This window comes from Balaenoptera physalus (assembly GCF_965194825.1).
Source record: "Balaenoptera physalus genome assembly, chromosome: 6".
NCBI classification, from domain to species: Eukaryota; Metazoa; Chordata; class Mammalia; order Artiodactyla; family Balaenopteridae; genus Balaenoptera; species Balaenoptera physalus.
In genome coordinates, this window is record NC_138885.1 from 121,734,081 (window position 1) to 121,753,491 (window position 19,411).

Genomic DNA, 19,411 nt, shown 5'->3' on the forward strand with positions numbered 1-19,411 from the left:
ATGTCCTCATTTAACTTTACCTCCCTAAAGGCCCCATATCCAAATACAATCACACTGTGGGTTAGAGCTTCAACATATGAATTTTGAGGGGACAATGTTCAGTCCATAACATCCCCAGGAACTATATTTTTAACAACACCCAAAGTTCCTATATAATTCTGAAGGTGAGGAAAGTCAGGAAAGCAGTACTTAAAAATGAAAATGACTCTCTGGCTGTATAAAGGACCCTGCCATTCTTGGTGGTTGAATCTGTCTAATAATATGGGGACAAATCCTTAAGCAAGGATTTTGATAGTAAGCTAAGATTTTGAGCATGTTGAAAGAGAAGCTACAAGATATGGAGGAAAGTAACCAAATCCTAAGTAAGCATTTTTTAAAACTTTAAAAGTTTCTGTGGAGAACCACATTTGCTCTTTAGTCTGATGGAGACTGAACTTATTGGACACAGGGGCGAATTGTGGGTGAAGAGGAATGGTATTAATGCTTTCTTCCATTTTTGTCTTCAAACATGTCCTGTCAAATCTCCCTTTGCTGATCTCTATGGCAGAGCTCAGAGCTTACTAGTAAAGTCCAGGTATTAAGGAAGCTGGCCAAGTCTAGGCCAGCTTCAAACTTGAATTGCAAATTCAATTTGGGACCTACCTCTTCATGGCCTCTGGATTTGGAGTGGGAAGGGGTTGTAGTTGCCCTTCCCCTGCTTCTTGCTCTCTTACTTTTTAGCTCCTCAGGGTTAGAAAGAGTGGTGGAAAAGATTAAAAAGACAAAAGTATTTTTCGTTAAGTGGATGTTGTGGTCTTCCTGTGGCTATCAATGCCCCTCTGGGTGACAATAACCTATGCACCTGCTGTCTGTTTTGGGGGAACATAAGTGAATTCTGTAAGAGACCCCTTGGGCGACATCTCTATTTTGAAGTTCTCTGCTCGAGAGATGTTCTGTTTTGATCTCGTTTGAAATCCTCTCAGCTTCCTCACCCAGTAGAAACACTCTAGTCCTCTCGTTTTTAGGATTCTTTTGCCCATCTTTCACAGCATCTCAATGATTGATGGAAAACTCATGCAAAACATAGGGCAAATGTTGGGAATGCAGGATGTTTCACTTATGAATTTTCTCTCTCTCTCTCTCTCTCTCTCATTTCCTTTTCTACCTGCTCAAATAGACAAAAATATAAACCAGCAAATGTGCTGCTCAAATTGAAGTCCGAACAGGAAATGAGATGCTGGCCTCCATCAGTTGCAAATATTCCTCATCACCTAAGTAGTCCTCCTGAGGGCTACCACTCTTGTTTTCATCTAGGGAAAATTCTCAGGACACTCCTCTGGGCCACCCACTCATAAAACAGTCTTGGAATTCCTTCTCTCCCCTGCTTTATTTAATTATGTGGTGGTGGGAAGGGAGGAGGACCATAATAGAGATGATTGGTCACATCTTCATAGGTCCATAGGCCTGGGATAGGCCTATGGAGGTAGGAAGAGTGTAGTTTTTACCTTAAACATTTAGCTGCAATTCGAAATAATGGAGGAAGTTCCATTCATATCCATTTTTGAAAACTCTAATGAGATGAATGGTTCCAAGTTTCTGCCAAAGCAAATTGTACATAATGGGTCCTGTGTCACTACATACTTCTGGAAGCTTATGATGGACCTTCTAATGACAGATTGTGTTTCTTCTTCACAGAGTAAAGAAATCCCTTTAGTAGACAGAAGTTTTAAATTCATTATTACTTCTCCCAGATTTTTCAGTTTTTTTTCCCTAATTATCCCTCCCTGTGAAATTTTAATACCACAGAAATACTGTATAACTTTTTATGTAATATCTAAGATTTTATCCACCCCTTCCACCCAAACTGATTTTCATCCTCTTGTGGGTAATATTGGACCTATTGGGAAGACATGACATAAAGTAGTAGCTTTGAAACAGCAGGTTTCAGAGTATTCTTAAATATAATATTGCTTTGTAAAGTTCAAATACCATAAATTTTATTCAACATCATTGTTAAAATGATTGAAATAAGTACTCCAGGTCTGTTCCATAACATTCTTCAAAATTGCACAACAGAGTTCTCAGGTTGGAAAAAGAAAAAAAAAATCAGAAAACTGGATCCCTTAAGACAGACATTACCTGGGTGAGCTCTCTAATAGATTTTTCCCCTCAACTTCCATTTTTAGCACTCTCAAAAAATTTCCAATAACTGTAAGTCCTTACCTTCAGCAGATGGCCTCTTTATATACATTGGACTTCATTCAATTTTAACCTTTGAGGATGATGCCAGCTCTGTGTTTCTTTTGATATTTAAGCATTACCCTTTGTCAAAGACTAGTTTTCACTTCAGTCTGGAGTCTGTTATGTCAGAATGGGACATAATGTGTGATTTTCTGCTTTCACCTTAACCGTAAATGTTAACTTCAAATTTCAATTAGAAGTAATAGTCTATAAACCACCACATAAAAATGTACAATGTTCATTCCCAATACTTAGTTTTATTCTTTCTCATTAGAGAGCCATATTGAACAATGGGGCTTTGCTTGCACATGTTAATGAAAGTGCCATGCCTGAAAAAAGCCATAAAATGGGAGTGCAAAACAAAAGACTTGAGAAATTTATATAAAGACTTTGGTTTTTATTGTAATCCCCCTGAAATAATGCTATACACAGTCCCTTTTAAATCTGTGCCATTACTATGGAGAGGAAAATTGGGAAATAATAGACCATTTCTTTATTCACACTCTCTCTTTAGTTCCCTGCACCCTGGTACCTCCCAACCTCATCAGCTAAGAATTCAATTGTAACAATAATTACAATATTAGGAATTAGAATTTGGACTTTTATAGAGTAGTTATATTTTCTATAAAAAGAATTCCACAGGAATGAAATACAAAAAGCTGAATAAAAGATAATAATAGAAAATTAAGAGTGAGGGGAAAAATGCCAGATAGTAATCTTCACATTTTTATAATGGATTGCATTTAACTACAAAGAACAGAAAACTCTAATAGCTTAAGTAAAGGAAAATCCTGGAGATGCAGCATGGTATGATGCACGGCTCAATAATGTCCTCAAGGACTCAGGTTCCTTCCAGCTCTCTGTTCAGCCATTTGTCCTCAGAGGCTACTTTCCTCATGGTTATAAAATGGCTGCTTCATTTCCAGGCATCCCATCCAGATCTATGGAAGAAAGATAAGGTCAGATTTTTTATTGTATTTTTTTTTAAATCAGTCAGGAAAACTTTTTCTAGAAGACCCCTAGCCAGCTTCTCTTTATCTCTCTCTGGCTAGATTGGTATGCATGCCTGGAACAGTGATTAGCCAAAGAAAGTAGGACCACCATGAGTGTGTTAGAAAATTTCCCTAGGGGCTGCCAATGGAGCCAACTTCCTAATGAAACCAAAGGTTGTGCAGAGGAAGATGGAAAACTAAATAACCTTAGGGAGCTGCCAGCATAAAAGAGGCAGGTGGGGTAGGGAATAGCATTTGGATTTGAGGTCATTAGTGTCTGTTCCATATTTCTCACTATATTTAACAGAAGTAAATTCCATTTTTCTTTTGAAAGATTTTGAGCTCTAAAGAGTTCAACTTCTGGAGCTATTTTGTCCATTTTTATTGAAAACTATAAAGGTGCAGTCCCAATTCACTTGTTAGTGAAGTTCAATGCCTACTGTCAGTATCTTGGTAGAGGTTGAAGAAGTAATTTCAATTTAGTTCTTCTAGCCAAATCCAGCTATTTTGTTCCAGACCTCAAGCAAACCTCCTTGACCTCCATAACATTTTCACTGCTGATCTCTCCCCCAGCCATTTCCTTCAATCTTGAAATTCTTCCTTCTCTTAGCGTTTGTGACCATTCTTTCCCATTCTCCCTTTTTTCTTTCTTTGGTTCCACTTCACCAATCTATGATCATCTCTTCCTGATATCCAAGCCTTTAGATCAGGTCCTTCTGTCTCTGTTTTTTCTCCTTTGGAAATTGAATCTACTTTCAGGATGTGAATGCTCACCTCTATATAGCATAGCTTAGAAATAGCTACTCCTGTATTTTATATTTCCTTAGGGAAATTCTCTTAAGTTCAATATAGCCAAAAAATTATCACCAACTCTTTCTCCCCACAATGGTTGGCTCTCAACTTAATAGTGTCATCATTGTGGCAGAACTCAGACTCAAAACTTTGAATCACAATTGACTAGTTTTTACATTAGCTTTTGAATTATCGAACAAGTCCTTCTGTTTTAATATTTTCTACTGAGAGGTCACTCACATGGGCCTCTTAAATGAGATAGTGTATGTAAAATACTTAACAGCAATGCCAGCCACAAAGTGAGAAATCAATACAGTTTTTTTGCTATTGTTGTTGTTACAATCATACAGAATATCACAGTTGGATTACTGGAAAATTCTTCTAAGTGTTCTTAGTCACACTTCACATTTCCTTCTACCAACACTTGCATCATATTACCTTACTTATGATTTTTGATTCTCTAATTCCTGTCTGATTTTGCACTAACATCAACAAGGATCTACATAATGTTATATCCCAAGGTTTTCCCATTGACTTCTCAGTGCAAATCTTTCCTTCCATAGCATCAATCAACTTTTCTTTTCTTCTTTCCTTGCTCATCTTGCCTCACTAACTCTACATTCAGAGTTTAGTGTAAATGGAAAGTGTTTAATCCAACTCTATCAGTATATTGATGTGAAAACTAATCACCACAGATTTGTCCAGGGTCAAGTGATCACTGAGCCTGGGCTCAAACCCAGATGCTTTGTCTCCTTATTCAAAGCTCTTTGTAATTCAACAAATTTATTAATTCAGCACAACAGTGCCACTGACTAATATTAAATTCATGATCAACTAACCCTTCTGTTTACTTTTTCCATAAATGAGTGTAAATTCATTCTTACTGATGTCCTTAAACTTTTGATTCAAAATAGGGAATATTAACTTAGCCTCAATAAAGTTTTTTAGTTCTTTACAGCTCAGTGTTCTGGTCAACCAAGATCACATCCTTATCACCATTCTTTATATTTTACTGCTCTTTGAACCAAAATGCTATGGTAGACAAGAGTTCTAGGCACTGAGTAAGATTCATGAACTGCCTGTCACCCGGCTGCCCCACCCAGAGCACAGGTTAAGGTGCCCCACCTTGGTTAGCCATAAATGATATAATTTTGTCTCGCTTATGTTTAAACTAAACCAGTGAATCTGGCCTCAGATAACTTAGTGTAATTTTTATCTGACACCAGGGTCAGAATTGTGTATATTGTGGCATATAGTCACATAAGCAGTCCCAGAGACATTTTTACAATGACTCTATTTTATAAACTGGGGGGAGAGAAGAGGGGGTGAGAAACAATAAAAACTAAAAACTTAATCTGCAAGTTAGGACTTGCTTATCCATAGCTTCATGTTCATAATGGATGCTTCAATAGCTTTGGCCTTTGGCTTCCCGAAATGATACAAAGACTAATAATTAGGTACCTGTTATCTGAATCTGTATGTTCCTATCAACCTTGTCACTTACATCATTGTCTTCCCATTCAAAAAATGGGTGGTGGTCAATTTAGCTCTCAGAGCCAGAGAAAAATAGAGAAGGGGACATGAGGTAATGGAACTGGCAGGAAGAGCATGCATGATTTTTCTTTTAAAAAGTTTTATGTTGTAGAACATCTGGATGAATTCAGAACCTATACATGACCCTATATCAGATCCTAATACCTTCAAACAGGAGACAGGAAATATAAGGTATCCAGAATGTAGTCAATATACAATAAAGTCTGTCCAAGAGAGAATAAAAGTAGAAACAAGAGGAGGAAGACATAAATGAAACAATATCCCTACTTTCAGTTCCCTTTGTCAATGTCTACACCACAAAACTCTTTCTCAGCAGTCTCTCATAGTCATGCATAGATGCTAATGTTGGGTACATGCATGGGGATAAGAGTCACAGTGGCCTTGGTGGACCATCAAAAGATGAACAGGCCAGCTGTGATCAGCATTATGGATACAGTTGCCCTAGAATGATGCCAAGTGCAAAACTGGTTTGCAGAAGAAAACTTGGTTATTCTTAAACCACGAAGAGAATACAAATTAGCCATTAAGTCGCATCTCTGATTTCATAGTCCTGTTCCGCTGGTGTACTCAGTAGCATATGGGCAAGATTTTGATATCCTTGTTTAAGTACTCATACATATACTTGGCTTCATTCTTCCTTAATTTGTTTAGGAATATTTGGCTATTAATGAAAAAAAAAACTGTCTTTTTTTAAAACTTTTTAAAAAACATCTTTATTGCAATATAATAGCTTTACAATGTTTCATTAGTTTCTGCTGTATAGCACAGTGAATCAGCTATATGTATACATATATACTCATATGCCCTCCCTCTTGCATCTCCCTCTCACCCTCCCTATCCTACCCCTCTAGGTGGTCACAAAGCACCGACCTGATCTCCCTGTGTTATGCGGCTGCTTCCCACTAGCTAGCTATTTTACATTTGGTAGTGTATATATGTCCATGCCACTCTCTCACTTCGTCCCAGCTTACCCTTCCCCCTCCCTGTGTCCTCAAGTCCATTCTCTACATCTGCATCTTTATTCCTGTCCTACCCCTAGGTTCATCAGAACCATTATTATTATTATTAGATTCTATATATATGTGTTAGCATATGGTATTTGTTTTTCTCTTTCTGACTTACTTCACTCTGTATGACAGACTTTAGGTCCATCCACCTCATTACAAATAACTCAATTTCGTTTCTTTTTATGGCTGAGTAGTATTCCATTGTATGTATGTGCCACATCTTCTTTATGCATTCATCTGTCGATGGACACTTAGGTGGCTTTCATGTCCTGGCTATTGAAAATAGTGCTGCAAGAAACATTGTGGTACATGACTCTCCTTGAATTATGGTTTTCTCAGGGTATACGCCCAGTAGAGGTATTGCTGGGTCAAATGATAGTTCTATTTTTAGTTTTTTAAGGAACCTCCATACTGTTCTCCATAGTGGCTGTAACAATTTACATTCCCACCAACAGTGCAAGAGGGTTCCCTTTTCTCCACACCCTCTCCAGCATTTATTGTTTGTAGACTTTTCGATGATGGTCATTCTAACTGGAGTGAGGTGATACCTCATTGTAGTTTTCGTTTGCATTTCTCTAATGATTAGTGATGTTGAGCATCCTTTTATGTGTTTCTTGGCAATTTGTATATCTTCTTTGGAGAAATGTCTATTTAGGTGTTCTGCCCATTTTTGGATTGGGTTGTTTGTTTCTTTGATATTGAGCTGCATAAGCTGCTTGTATATTTTGGAGATTAATCCTTTGTCAGTTGCTTCATTTGCAAATATTTTCTCCCATTCTCAGGGTTGTCTTTTAGTCTTGTTTATGGTTTCCTTTGCTGTGCAAAAGCCTTTAGGTTTCAATAGGTCTCATTTGTTTATTTTTCTTTTTACTTCCATCTCTCTAGGAGGAGGGTCAAAGATCTTGCTGTGATTTATGTCAAAGACTGTTCTTCCTATGTCTTCCTGTAAGAGTTTTATAGTGTCTGGCCTTACATTTAGGTCTTTAATCCATTTTGAATATATTTTTGTATATGGTGTTAGGAAGTGTTCAAATATCATTCTTTTAAATGTAGCTGTCCAGTTTTCCCAGCACCACTTATTGAAGAGGCTGTCTTTTCCCCATTGTATATACTTGCATTCTTTATCAAACATAAGTTGACCATATGTGTATGGGTTTATCTCTAGGCTTTCTATCCTGTTCCATTGATCTATATTTCTGTTTTTGTGCAAGTACCATACTGTCTTGATTACTGTAGCTTTGTAGTATAGTCTGAAGTCAGGGAGTCTGATTCCTCCAGCTCCATTTTTCTTTCTCAAGATTGCTTTGGCTATTTGGGGTCCTTTGTGTTCCCGTACAAATTGTATGATTTTTTGTTCTAGTTCTGTGAAAAATGCCATTGGTAGTTTCATAGGGATTGCATTGAATCTGTAGATTGCTTTGGGTAGTATACTCATTTTCACAATGTTGATTCTTCCAATCCAGGAACATGGTATATCTCTCCACCTGTTGGTATCATCTTTAATTTCTTTCATCAGTGTCTTACAGTTTTCTGCATACAGGTCTTTTTTCTCCCTAGGTAGGTTTATTCCTAGGTATTTTATTCTTTTTGTTGCAGTAGTAAATGGGAGTGTTTCCTTAATTTCTCTTTCAGATTCTTCATCATTAGTGTATAGGAATGCAAGTGATTTCTGTGCATTAATTTTGTATCCTGCTACTTTACCAAATTCACTGATTAGTTCTAGTAGTTTTCTGGTAGCATCTTTAAGATTCTCTATGTATAGTATCATGCCATCCGCAAAGAGTGACAGTTTTACTTCTTCTTTTCTGACTTGTATTCCTTTAATTTTTTTTTTTTCTCTGATTGCTGTAGCTAAAACTTCCAAAACTATGTTGAATAATAGTGGTGAAAGTGGACACCCTTGTCTTGTTCCTGATATTAGAGGAAATGATTTCAGTGTTTCACCATTGAGAACGATGTTGGCTGTGAGTGTGTCATATATGGCCTTTATTATGTTCAGGTAGGTTCCCTCTATGCCTACTTTCTGGAGAGTTTTTAACATAAATGTGTGTTGAATTTTGTCAAAACATTTTTCTGCATCTAATGAGATGATCATATGGTTTTTATCCTTCAATTTGTTAAAATGGTGTATCACATTGATTGATTTGCATAAATTGAAGAATCCTTGCATTCCTGGGATAAGCCCCACTTGATCATGTTGTATGATCCTTTTAATGTGCTGTTGGATTCTGCTTGCTAGTATTTTGTTGAGGATTTTTGTATCTATGTTCATCAGTGATATTGGCCTCTAGTTTTCTTTTTTTGTGACACCTTTGTCTGGTTTTGGTATCAGGGTGATGGTGGCCTCATAGAATGAGTTTGGGAGTGTTCCCCCTTCTGCTATATTTTGGAAGAGTTTGAGAAGTATAGGTATTAGCTATTCTCTAAATGTTTGATAGAATTCTCCTGTGAAGCTGTCTCCTCCTGGGCTTTTGTTTGTTGGAAGATTTTTAATCACAGTCTCAATTTCAGTACTTCTGATTGGTCTATTTATATTTTCTATTTTTTCCTGCTTCAGTCTCAGAAGGTTGTGTTTTTCTAAGAATTTGTCCATTTCTTCCAGGTTGTCCATTCTATTGGCATATAGCTGCTTGTAGTAATCTCTCATGATCGTTTGTATTTCTGCAGTGTCAGTTGTTACTTCTCCTTTTTCATTTCTAATTCTATTGATTTGAGTCTTCTCCCTTTTTTTCTTGATGAGTCTGGCTAATGGTTTATCCATCTTGTTTATCTTCTCAAAGAACCAGCTTTTAGTTTTATCGATCTTTGCTATTGTTTCCTTCATTTCTTTTTCATTTATTTCTGATCTGATCATTGTGATTTCTTTTCATCTGCTAAATTTGGGTTTATTTTGTTCTTCTTTCTCTAATTGCTTTAGGTGTAAGCTTAGGTTGTTTATTTGCGATTTTTCTTGTTTCTTGAGGTAGGATTGTACTGCTATAAACTTTGCTTTTAGAACTGCTTTTGCTGCATCCCATAGGTTTTGGGTCATTGTGTTTTCATTGTTATTTGTTTCTAGGTATTTTTAAGTTTCCTCTTTGTTTTCTTCAGTGATCTCTTCGTTGTTTAGTAACATACTGTTGAATTGCCATGTGTTTGTATTTTTTAGTGTTTTTCCTGTATTGATATCTTGTCTCATAACGTTGTGGTCGAAATGATACTCGATAAAATTTCAATTTTCTTAAATTCACCAAGGCTTGATGTGTGACCCAAGATATGATCTATCCTGGAGAATGATACATGAGCACTTGAGAAGAATGTGTATTCTGTTGTTTTTGGGTGGAATGTCCTGTAAATATCAGTTAAGTCCCTCTTGTTTAATGTGTCATTTAAAGCTTGTGTTTCCTTATTCATTTTCATTTGGGATGATCTGTCCATTGGTGAAAAGTAGGGGGTTAAAGTCCCTTACTATTATTGTGTTACAAAATCAATGTCCCTTTAAACCCTACAGTTAGGACCAATAAAACAAGCTGGGAAATCTATCGTTAACGTTTCCTTTGATTTCGCAAATATAACCCCCCCATAGCAAAATCTTTCTCCATGGCTCCAATGGGCTAAGAATCTATAGCTAAAATTGCTTCAGCCTCTATAGAAACCATCTTCTCTAAGGGCACCTCAAGATTGCCGGGCCTCTTACAACATAAGTTCTCCTTTCCAATGCAAATAAGAGCACAAGCAAATAACTAAACGTGAAGCATCAGTGCATAGCCTCTTCTTACACAAAACATGCATTTCCAGAGCTCTTTGGAACACACTGATATCTCTTATTAACACTTTCAGAGTAAATAGATTTTCATTAATAACTAAAAAGAACAGTATTTTCAAAGAGATACAGAGTTGCTTCTCAGACACTTTGGGCAACAATCTACTAAAATTTTAGCCCATTCCAATGAAAAAACATGGTGCAGCAATATAAAAACAACAGCACAATTAAAGTTAAATAGCTATGAGCCTCACATTCTTACAATAATAATATTGGCCTTTTGTCTCTGTTATAGCAAGTGTATTAAATATTCATGCTGATATTTATTTTCTAAATGTAAAATAGAATTAGGATAACAAAGTCTACCATCTGGTGATAATATTGGCTATATATTATATTTTTTTGTTTCATGGGCTTTTACATATTTGATTCAAGGTAGCTTACTGAATAATGCATAAACATCCTTAAAAATGCATTTCAATAGTTGCGGTTATAGTTGGTTGCCAGGTTCTCATCTTGAGCTGAAAATGTGATGATTTTCTTACTGTGTAGAACAAAACTATGAAGAAGATAGCCTTTAAAAACCTAATCGGTGTTGAGTCAAAATATTTTTGTGATATAGATCTTCTATCAGTGAGCTCACTTTTTAGAAGGAAACCACAATACTGTCTACAAATGCTAGGTTTCCTGAAGGATCTTCTTAGGAGAGCTTGTTGTTTGTTTGTTTGAAAGTAATCTAGAAATAATCTAAAGGTATAAGAAATAGGCTATATTTATAAAACCTAAAATAACAAAATTATATAAAGCTATGGAAGACAACATATTTTTTGCTATAGTTCTGCCTTTTTGAAGGGATCATTTTTGTCTCTCTATTCATCATAAGCTAGTGGTACATATATTTATACTTTACTTTGAGGCTAAATAGATACTAAAGGTTTAGCTTGTTTACATAAGGCTTTCTAAGTAGTAACTGTCCATATTATGGATATATTATGCTGCCACATTCTGGGTTCTGATTCTCAGTTCTGAAAGTTCAGAAACAATTGTGTAAACCTACCTTGTGATTTTTCATATTTGGTGGCAAACCACCTTTAATTAAATAAATTCACTGAAGACTGATTGAGAATATAAAATTCCATTTTATTAATTTTCAGTGAGAAACATAACCACAAATTAGACTCAGGACCAGCTACATAATCAGTGGGGCCCACTGCAAAATGAAAATACAGGGCTTTTTTTCAAAACGACTAAGAATTTCAAGACAGCAGCAGTACAGCATAAAGCCAAGCTCAGGGTCCACATAAGAGTGAGGGCCTTGCATAACTGCACAGGTCACAAGCCCATGAAGCTGGTCCTCATTTAACTCATATATCTGCCAAAGATTGCTTACAAATAGAGCATTAGAGAAAGGGATATGGACACACACCTGTATTCCTGAAAATGCTGGTTGAATTTCTCTTTCCAACTTTAACAAAGTACGTGGAAACACATTAGCACTTCCTGCTGTCGCCTCATCTTTATTTAGCTCACTTCTCTTCTGTTGGAGGAAAGCAGGAGCTTTCTTCAACATGTTACAATCCAGTTGCACTGCTAACAGGTTTTTCCAAAACACCCTATCTTCTTCATTGGATTCAGTAGGTGACCTAATCTCATCAATTACACTTTCAAAAAATATCTTAGTGTGTGTTGTATTTTATACATAACAGGCTGGTTTTTAGTAGTTTCCATTTCAGAGGATGGTCTTTCTCAGTACTATTCCTAGACTCTGAAGAAACTTATAACAATCATCTCTGCACTGACTAGGCTTCATTCAATCACTTGACACAGCTTTACCGAGCACCAGTCATTTAGGTATTAGGTGCTATATTATTTAGCACATATTTTTCAACATATGGTGAAAAATCATATATATTCAACATGTTATTCAATATATGTTATTCTGAGAATCAATATGTATATTTGTCTGTTATGTTGGGCATATGTCTTACTCAAGACATGTTTGTTTACATTAACAAAACCCAACTCAAACTATCCTAAAAGATAGATACATAGGTACATACATACATACATACATATAGTCATTTCAAGTTACTGCATTCAGAAATACAAAACATGTCATCAGAACATCTCTCTTTCTCTCCTCCTCTTCCTTCTCTCCTCCCCTTCTCTCTCTTTCTCTCCACTGTCCCATTTCCTATGAGTTGGTGTTACTGTCAATCAGGATCCCTCCATGTGGCTGCAAAAATAGACTCAAGTACCTCCAAGTTCACATGCCAGAAGGAGAGAGCATCTCCCTTGTTTGAGCACCCAAAATGATTATGTCAAAAGACTGGTCTTACTCAGGTCACACACCTACCCTGAACCAACAATTGTGTCCTGGGTCTGGGATACTGTTATCATTCATCCATGAGACCATGACTGACAGTTCCACTAGAAGGTGGAGGGGCAATTTACAAAAGGAAAAGGGAGAGGAAAGAAAGAAAGAAGAAAGAGATCAAAGAAAGAAGAGATTCTGTGTGGGTAGAAACAGTAGGTGTCTCCACCAGCACAATAGGAGCCTATAGTTGAATGTAAAGAGAGGTTAAGATTTGAGTTCTGAAGAAAGGTATTATGTGTCACTAAATCTGTTGCCTATAGGAATGTGGTCAAATCACTGTAGCCAGAAGAGCTACTCTTTTCATTTGATTCTCAAAGAAAAGCATGAAGCAAATAGACCTACTTGTTCCAGAGTTCTCAGGGGAAACTCTAAAAAGTTGAAAACTCAGAAGAATCAAGCTACCAATTCTGTCCAGTTTTTTTGCATATATAGAGAGATGCTATTTAATTTTTTGAGCTCAGTCAAACTGTTTAACCTTTAGGACTTAGAGTTCCAGGTATATTAAGTGGTCTATTAAGTACTCCTATGAGTTCCAGGTATATTAAGTGGTCTATTAAGTACTCCTATTGTGTAGCCAATCATCAAAGATAGGACGGCAGAGGCTGGCAATCCCAGGGTTACAACTATGTCTTGGTTGTCAATATGTCCAAGAGCTGCATTAATTCTTATGCCTCTCAGATACTTTCTATTATACATCTCAAAGGAACCAAGCTTTCTCCACTTCTGACTCCCTATGAGGAATACCCAAAAGCATTTGCACAGTTCCATACCCATTATATCTAACATTTTGTAGACTTAATATTTCAAAGTACTTTTAAATTTTTAAAATTTATCCTCACAGTAAACTTTGGAGAAAGGTAATAGTATTATTATATAATGCTGTGTCAGTTGGCTAGAGATAAACAGCTCCTGAATCGACTTTCACACAGGTATTATGATAGTTAATCTTGTCATAATTCCAATTCTGCTTCACTTCACGTAACACAAGAATATAGAACCACATAGAAAGCTGCTGTGCTCCACACGGAGAAAAGATGTGCTCCTTCACCCTCAAGCACCACCCTTCCACCCACACCCACACTCCAGGAGTTTGACAGTGCACTCTGAGTCATATGACAACTCACTGGAAAAATGTTCTTGTGTCTATTCTTTATCAGTGGGGTGATGGGACCCTCAAACTTGTCTCCAAAGCCCCTCACTTGCATCAGGGGACACTTCTGGGTAACATGATGACAGCTGATGATTATTCCATCCAAGCAGAGAATGGGGGCCACTCTTCCTTCTGCAGCTTTGCAGGGATGCTTAAGCAGGTTTATGAGACAGCAGGCCCCACTGGGTATCTATAATTTTAAGGAGGTGTTACAGTCAAGGAAACCCTGAGATCAATGAATCGCTGAACCACCGGGAAATACTAGTAAAGACAACAAGAACGCAATCAGCTCCTGAAAAGCCTGTGGTCACTTTAGCGTTGCCTAAACATTATTGTCGTAGTGTGGATTCTCAGCCAAAGATGTTCTCAGAGAGCTGGGCTTCTGAATCAAAAGGACGGTGGTGCCATCCGACTGATGATAAGGGCTGTTTGGGGAACCAGAAGGCAGCAGCAGGTCCTCAATGGAGAGCAAAGACATTCTTGGAACATGGATTTGCTGCAGGCATGACACCTGTAAAGGTAAAAGGTAAAAGAAGAGAGAGAGAAATTGTATAGTATGTCATTTTTTTTTTTTTTTTTTTAACTTCAGGAGGAAGAGGGGGAGCCGAGGAAAGTTAAATAAATGATACGGACTCAAGATCCAGGAACCAACTAAGGAAAACTAAAAATAGCCAGCTCCCTAAATAGCGTGTAAAAGCTGTCTGCAGTGTGGGATTCTGGAGACTACCTCTCTCGGGGAATCTAGCAATGCTCTAAGAAGTCTTTTGTTTTCTCCCTTAATGGATCCTGTCAGCACTTTAATATCCTCAAATATCTCCAATGGCAACAACATCCGCAAAAGACCCGTTGGCAGGTGTCCGTGGGGCAATCCTCTTTTCAGAATGGCATGACTCTTCCTGCGGCCTGCTCCTCTCAGCCTCCTGAGACCAACAGGGATATACTTTTGGCCCCCAAAGAGGGAACAAACCATAATTCTAGTTCAGATTTTTTTTTTTTTTTTTTTTTTTTTTTGCCTCATGTGGTCAAAACAGCCCAATATAAATTTATAAAATTTCATGAAAATAACTTTGTTTGCATTAAGTAATGACAAGAGAAATAGCATAGTATCTAATACTGGTTTCAGGCTTAATTAAATCCATTAAAAAAAATCTTTTGCTACTTCCTCATGCTCGCCAACACATTTTTCTTTTTAATTTTCGGACTTGACAAACCTGAAAATGCTTCGGTCAAATCTTTCTACCCTGCAAGTTCAGACGCTGGCTTCCATTAATATTTTTTTCTCTCCTTACTCATTCATTCAAAGCTGCCTTAAGGCAAAATCAGGAAGTTTGTGGCATTTGCCAACAGTGCCCCTTTCTTCATCTTTCAGCCCTTCTCCTCTACTCTTTAAAGAGCCCTTGCCTTCCCTTCCTTCCAATGTCCAGTGTTCTTGAAGTTTCTGGCCCTTAAGAAGCCTCTTCAATAGTGAGAATCCCTTCATTAACCTACAGCCAGGGGAGCTGCCCCAGTAGTCATGGGGTGCAGGGACTGGAGGAGAAACCTAGACGGGAAACTAGTCACAAGTTTTGAAACTCTGGATATGTCAGTTGCTCTGAGCCTCACTTTTCCCATCTGTAATACGGAATAATATTTGCTTCAAAATGCTCCCTTGTACCTGGAGCCCTCCACACGTAGCCCCTCCCAGCTCACCCTCACCTCTTTGCCTCATCAACTCTGTTCTAGGATTTTCTTCATCAAGTCTCAGCTGAAAGTTTACTTCAGAGAGATCTTCCCAGACCAGCCTACCTAAGAAGCCACTCCCCTCCTACTGTAAACACCCTTTTATTTCACTACCACAATTTAAGATTATCCTATGTCATTTTATCCCTTTACCTTTTCTTTCTTTGTGTGTGTATAGAAGTCTTGTCTCTCCTACTAGACTGTAAGCTCCATTCATGAGGGCAGGAACTATTTCTAGTTCTTTCATCATTGCTGCTCCAGACCTTAGTACAGCACAGTGTATTTAGCACCTAAAAGTTTATCAATAAACATTTTGTTTGCCTTTGACCAGCCTGTATAGAAATAAACTAAGACCACCCAAATTAGAACAAACAGAGGCTATTTATTCAGGGCGTGCTATAGCTGGGGAGTCAGCCATCACTTGTGTTTGGCAAAGACTCAGAGGCTTTTGTGGGGAGTGGGAAAGTTTAATAGTGAAAAAATGGGAAGACTTTAATATGCTCTAATTGGAGGTTGCTGGCATGGGGCAGCTAGACATGCGTTGTCTAGAAGCAGGGCACTTATGTGATTGGTTTGGGAGGCATATTTGGCTTCCTTGGGCTAGTCCTGAATTAGTAGTGGGGAATAAAGAGAAGTTGGCACTCATTGACCAAGTTCTGATGCTCTGGGCTGATTGCAGAGGTTGTAGGTCAGCGTTTTATTGTTATGCATGGCCTGGCCGTTGTGCGTTTGTTAAGTCTCTCACATGATTTCTTCCCTTTTCTTCCCGTACCTCAGGCATAACCTATACTCTAAAATATGGAGGGAACATATTAATTAGCTTAAACTAAGCTGTTATTTTATGACAATATCTTGAGGCAGACCCATTTCAAGGAGAACTGGCATTTATTAGAGCAAATGAGGGCTCTAACAAATGGATGGTTAAGAAATGATAAAGACCAGTGAGGGGGGCAATATTTGGGGGCAAAGTATTGCTTTGGTCATTCTATTCAAATTACACTGTAGAAACACCTCTGCTTAGTTTTTCTCTTTAAAATACACAAATTATAAAAGGTTAAAATTTTCAAAGATATTAAACTCATTTAAAGGAGATCAAAAAAGAGACTTCTGATGCCTATGCATTGATGCCTGGACACACCAGGCACGTCCGTGCCTCTGCAGTGCCTTCGTCTGGGCTGCTTCACCCTTCTCCTCCCTTATCTGAGGCTCTGACCTTCAAGACAAGCTCTAGGAGCCATCCTCCCCCATGCAGTCATTGCCAACAATAGGCTCACAACTCTTCTGCTGTCTAAATTCCTAAATCTCTTATCTGCGTCACTCAACACTTAATGGTATTTTGCAGTGGGCTATTTCTTATGTTCATGTTCTTTCTTATCAACTAAACGGGAAGTTTCTGTGACTTTTGTGTATCCACCGCAGCAACTATAATATATACACATTCAATTCATTTGGCTGTATAAATGCTTTCATTCTCCATTAATAACAATAGGAAATTGATAGATTAAAATCCAAAGGAAAAAATATGAGTATTTTACCCTGTGTATATGGGTATAATGCTACATGGTACTTAATGACACGGCTCTGGGGCAGGCTGTGTGGTTCAGGCCCAGGCTTAATTGCATCACAGATATACATTTTTAGGTATGTTTTAAAAATATCCCTAAACTTTGAGTTCCTCCTTTATAAACGGAAGTTGAGAATATATGTCCTATACAGAACACGTTGTATGTAAGTTTCAGGGAACCAGTAAGTGATCAATAAACATTAGTTCATATTATGTCATTTGAAAACTAATTAAAATCATATGTTAAAATCTGTTAGAAAGAATCTGTTTATAAGAAAATATATATCTAAAAGCTGAGTTGTTATGAATGTGTTTGGGTTGTTTCTGAAGGTATTTTAATTGACATGAAGATTAAATATATTAAGTATGTAGAACATATATTAGTGATATAATTATCTACTATGTTTGAGTGTCAAACTAGAAGAGTCATGGTCCAATTAAAAAAATAGATAGACAGGTAGATAGATATAGATAGATATAGATATGTACGTGTGTGGTGTGTATTCTATTAGTACACATCAACTACAGTGACAGTGGAGAGGTATCCTTTTCTTTTATGAGCCTCTCAGGCAATCTACTCACCCACTGATCAGATATTAGTTTAGTAAAAGAATAAGAGTCACTATAATATGGTTTAAAGAGCCCTGAACTTGGAATCAGAACTCAAGATCCAAGATTTACCATTCTCTAACCGTGTAACAATGGATAAACCACATATATTTATTCCATCTTTACCTCATTTGTAAAATGGAGGTAATGACACAACTCAAGATTAATAAAACACAAATGTGAAGAGACTTCTGATTCTGGCTATGATCGATGTGCTTATAGCAGACCAATATAGCACACAGAATAACTGGAAAAGTCAGATAGAATAAATGTAGATATAATTTGTGCAAAAGCATTGGAAAATTGCTTAGGCAGCCAGAATTTGAGTGTGAAGATCCCAGGAAAAAATGACAATTGTTAAGATAAGCTCAATTTATACCTGCTTCTTTTTTCAGAGAATTTTTTAATTTTTGATATTAGTAAGAGATTTTAAAACCAGGAGGGAGATTGCTGAAGAACGACCAGCAGAGCTTTTGAAAATATCATAGGGCTGGAAGACAAAAACTAGAGTCCAGGTCAATGAGACGTCAAGGGTTTGAGGGACCAAGGGCATGGAAAATAAAGAGGCACAGAGAAGTAAGTCTGATATTCTTTGTACTCCCCATAAGGCATGTGCCAATTCCTTATTGAACAGTGTCAGAGGTTAAGAAGCTAAGTAAAAAGCAGCTGAAAAGGAGAAGAGAGTTTTTGGCAAACTCACAGCACTGGGTAAACAAAAATTGGAATTCAGACTGCCAAGGAAAAGAGTTCCTAGAAAACTCTCAGTCTTTCAATGGGGACCCTTGGCAAGCTTCACTCCAGAAATTGGAAGTGAAAAGTAGACGAAGACTTTAAAAGACTGCAAACTAGTGTTGGGTCACATCAGATCCTGATTGGATTGAGGTGAACTCCCCCCTACTCAGCTGCAAGATAGGGTGAATCCTCACTGTAGGAAGAACATCATCTAAAAATCTACGTTGGTTGACATTGACCCTGCCTGGCATTCAATCAAAATTACTATGCATAACAATGAACAGCACCGCAAAATCAAAAGACAACAGAGTTGCAAGTGAACTGGTTACTAGTGTTTTTAGACGTAGACCTTACATTGATTTAAATTAACAACTTCAATTAACGCATATATGTGGCATCTAGAAAAATGGTACAGATGAATCGGTTTGCAAGGCAGAAACATAGACACAGATGTAGAGAACAAACGTATGGACACCAAGGGGGAAAAGGTGGGTGGCGATGAATTGGGAGATGGGGATTGACATATATACACTAATATGTATAAAATAGATAACTAACGAGAACCTGCTATATAGCACAGGGAACTCTATTTAATGCTCTGTGGTGACCTAAATGGGAAGGAAATCCAAAAAAGAGGGGATATATGTATGCATATAGCTGATTCACTTTCCTGTACAGCAGAAACTAACACAACATTGTAAAGCAACTATACCCCAACAACAACAAAAAAAATAGATGGCAAAATGAAATTTCAAGAGATCAGAGAGCTAGGTCCAATAGTCCATCAAGAAAGTCCAGGCCTACCAAGAGATAGGATAACGTGACTAAAACCAAGGGAAAAAAGGACAAGAGAAACAGGCACAGGTAATGCAGATCTTAGAGTCAGCAGACAAGGACAAAAAATAACTATTAATATTATCAAGGAAATTGAGAAAAAGATGGACAAAATAGAT

General features: G+C 37.4%; 2 long non-coding RNA genes across 2 annotated transcripts in view; one reads left to right on the plus strand and one right to left on the minus strand.

The window, feature by feature from the left end:
- The window catches only part of LOC309663066, a 42,102-nt gene extending 23,217 nt beyond the window's left edge, over nucleotides 1-18,885 (plus strand). The window contains exons 1-2 of the long non-coding RNA XR_014265093.1: nucleotides 1-13,180; nucleotides 13,221-18,885. The exon at nucleotides 1-13,180 is cut by the window's left edge and continues 23,217 nt beyond it. This is a non-coding gene — a long non-coding RNA (uncharacterized lncRNA). The remainder of the gene's footprint in view (nucleotides 13,181-13,220) is intronic.
- Nucleotides 1-19,411, minus strand: part of LOC309663067 — a 524,929-nt gene that overhangs the window by 200,665 nt on the left and 304,853 nt on the right. The window lies entirely within an intron of this gene.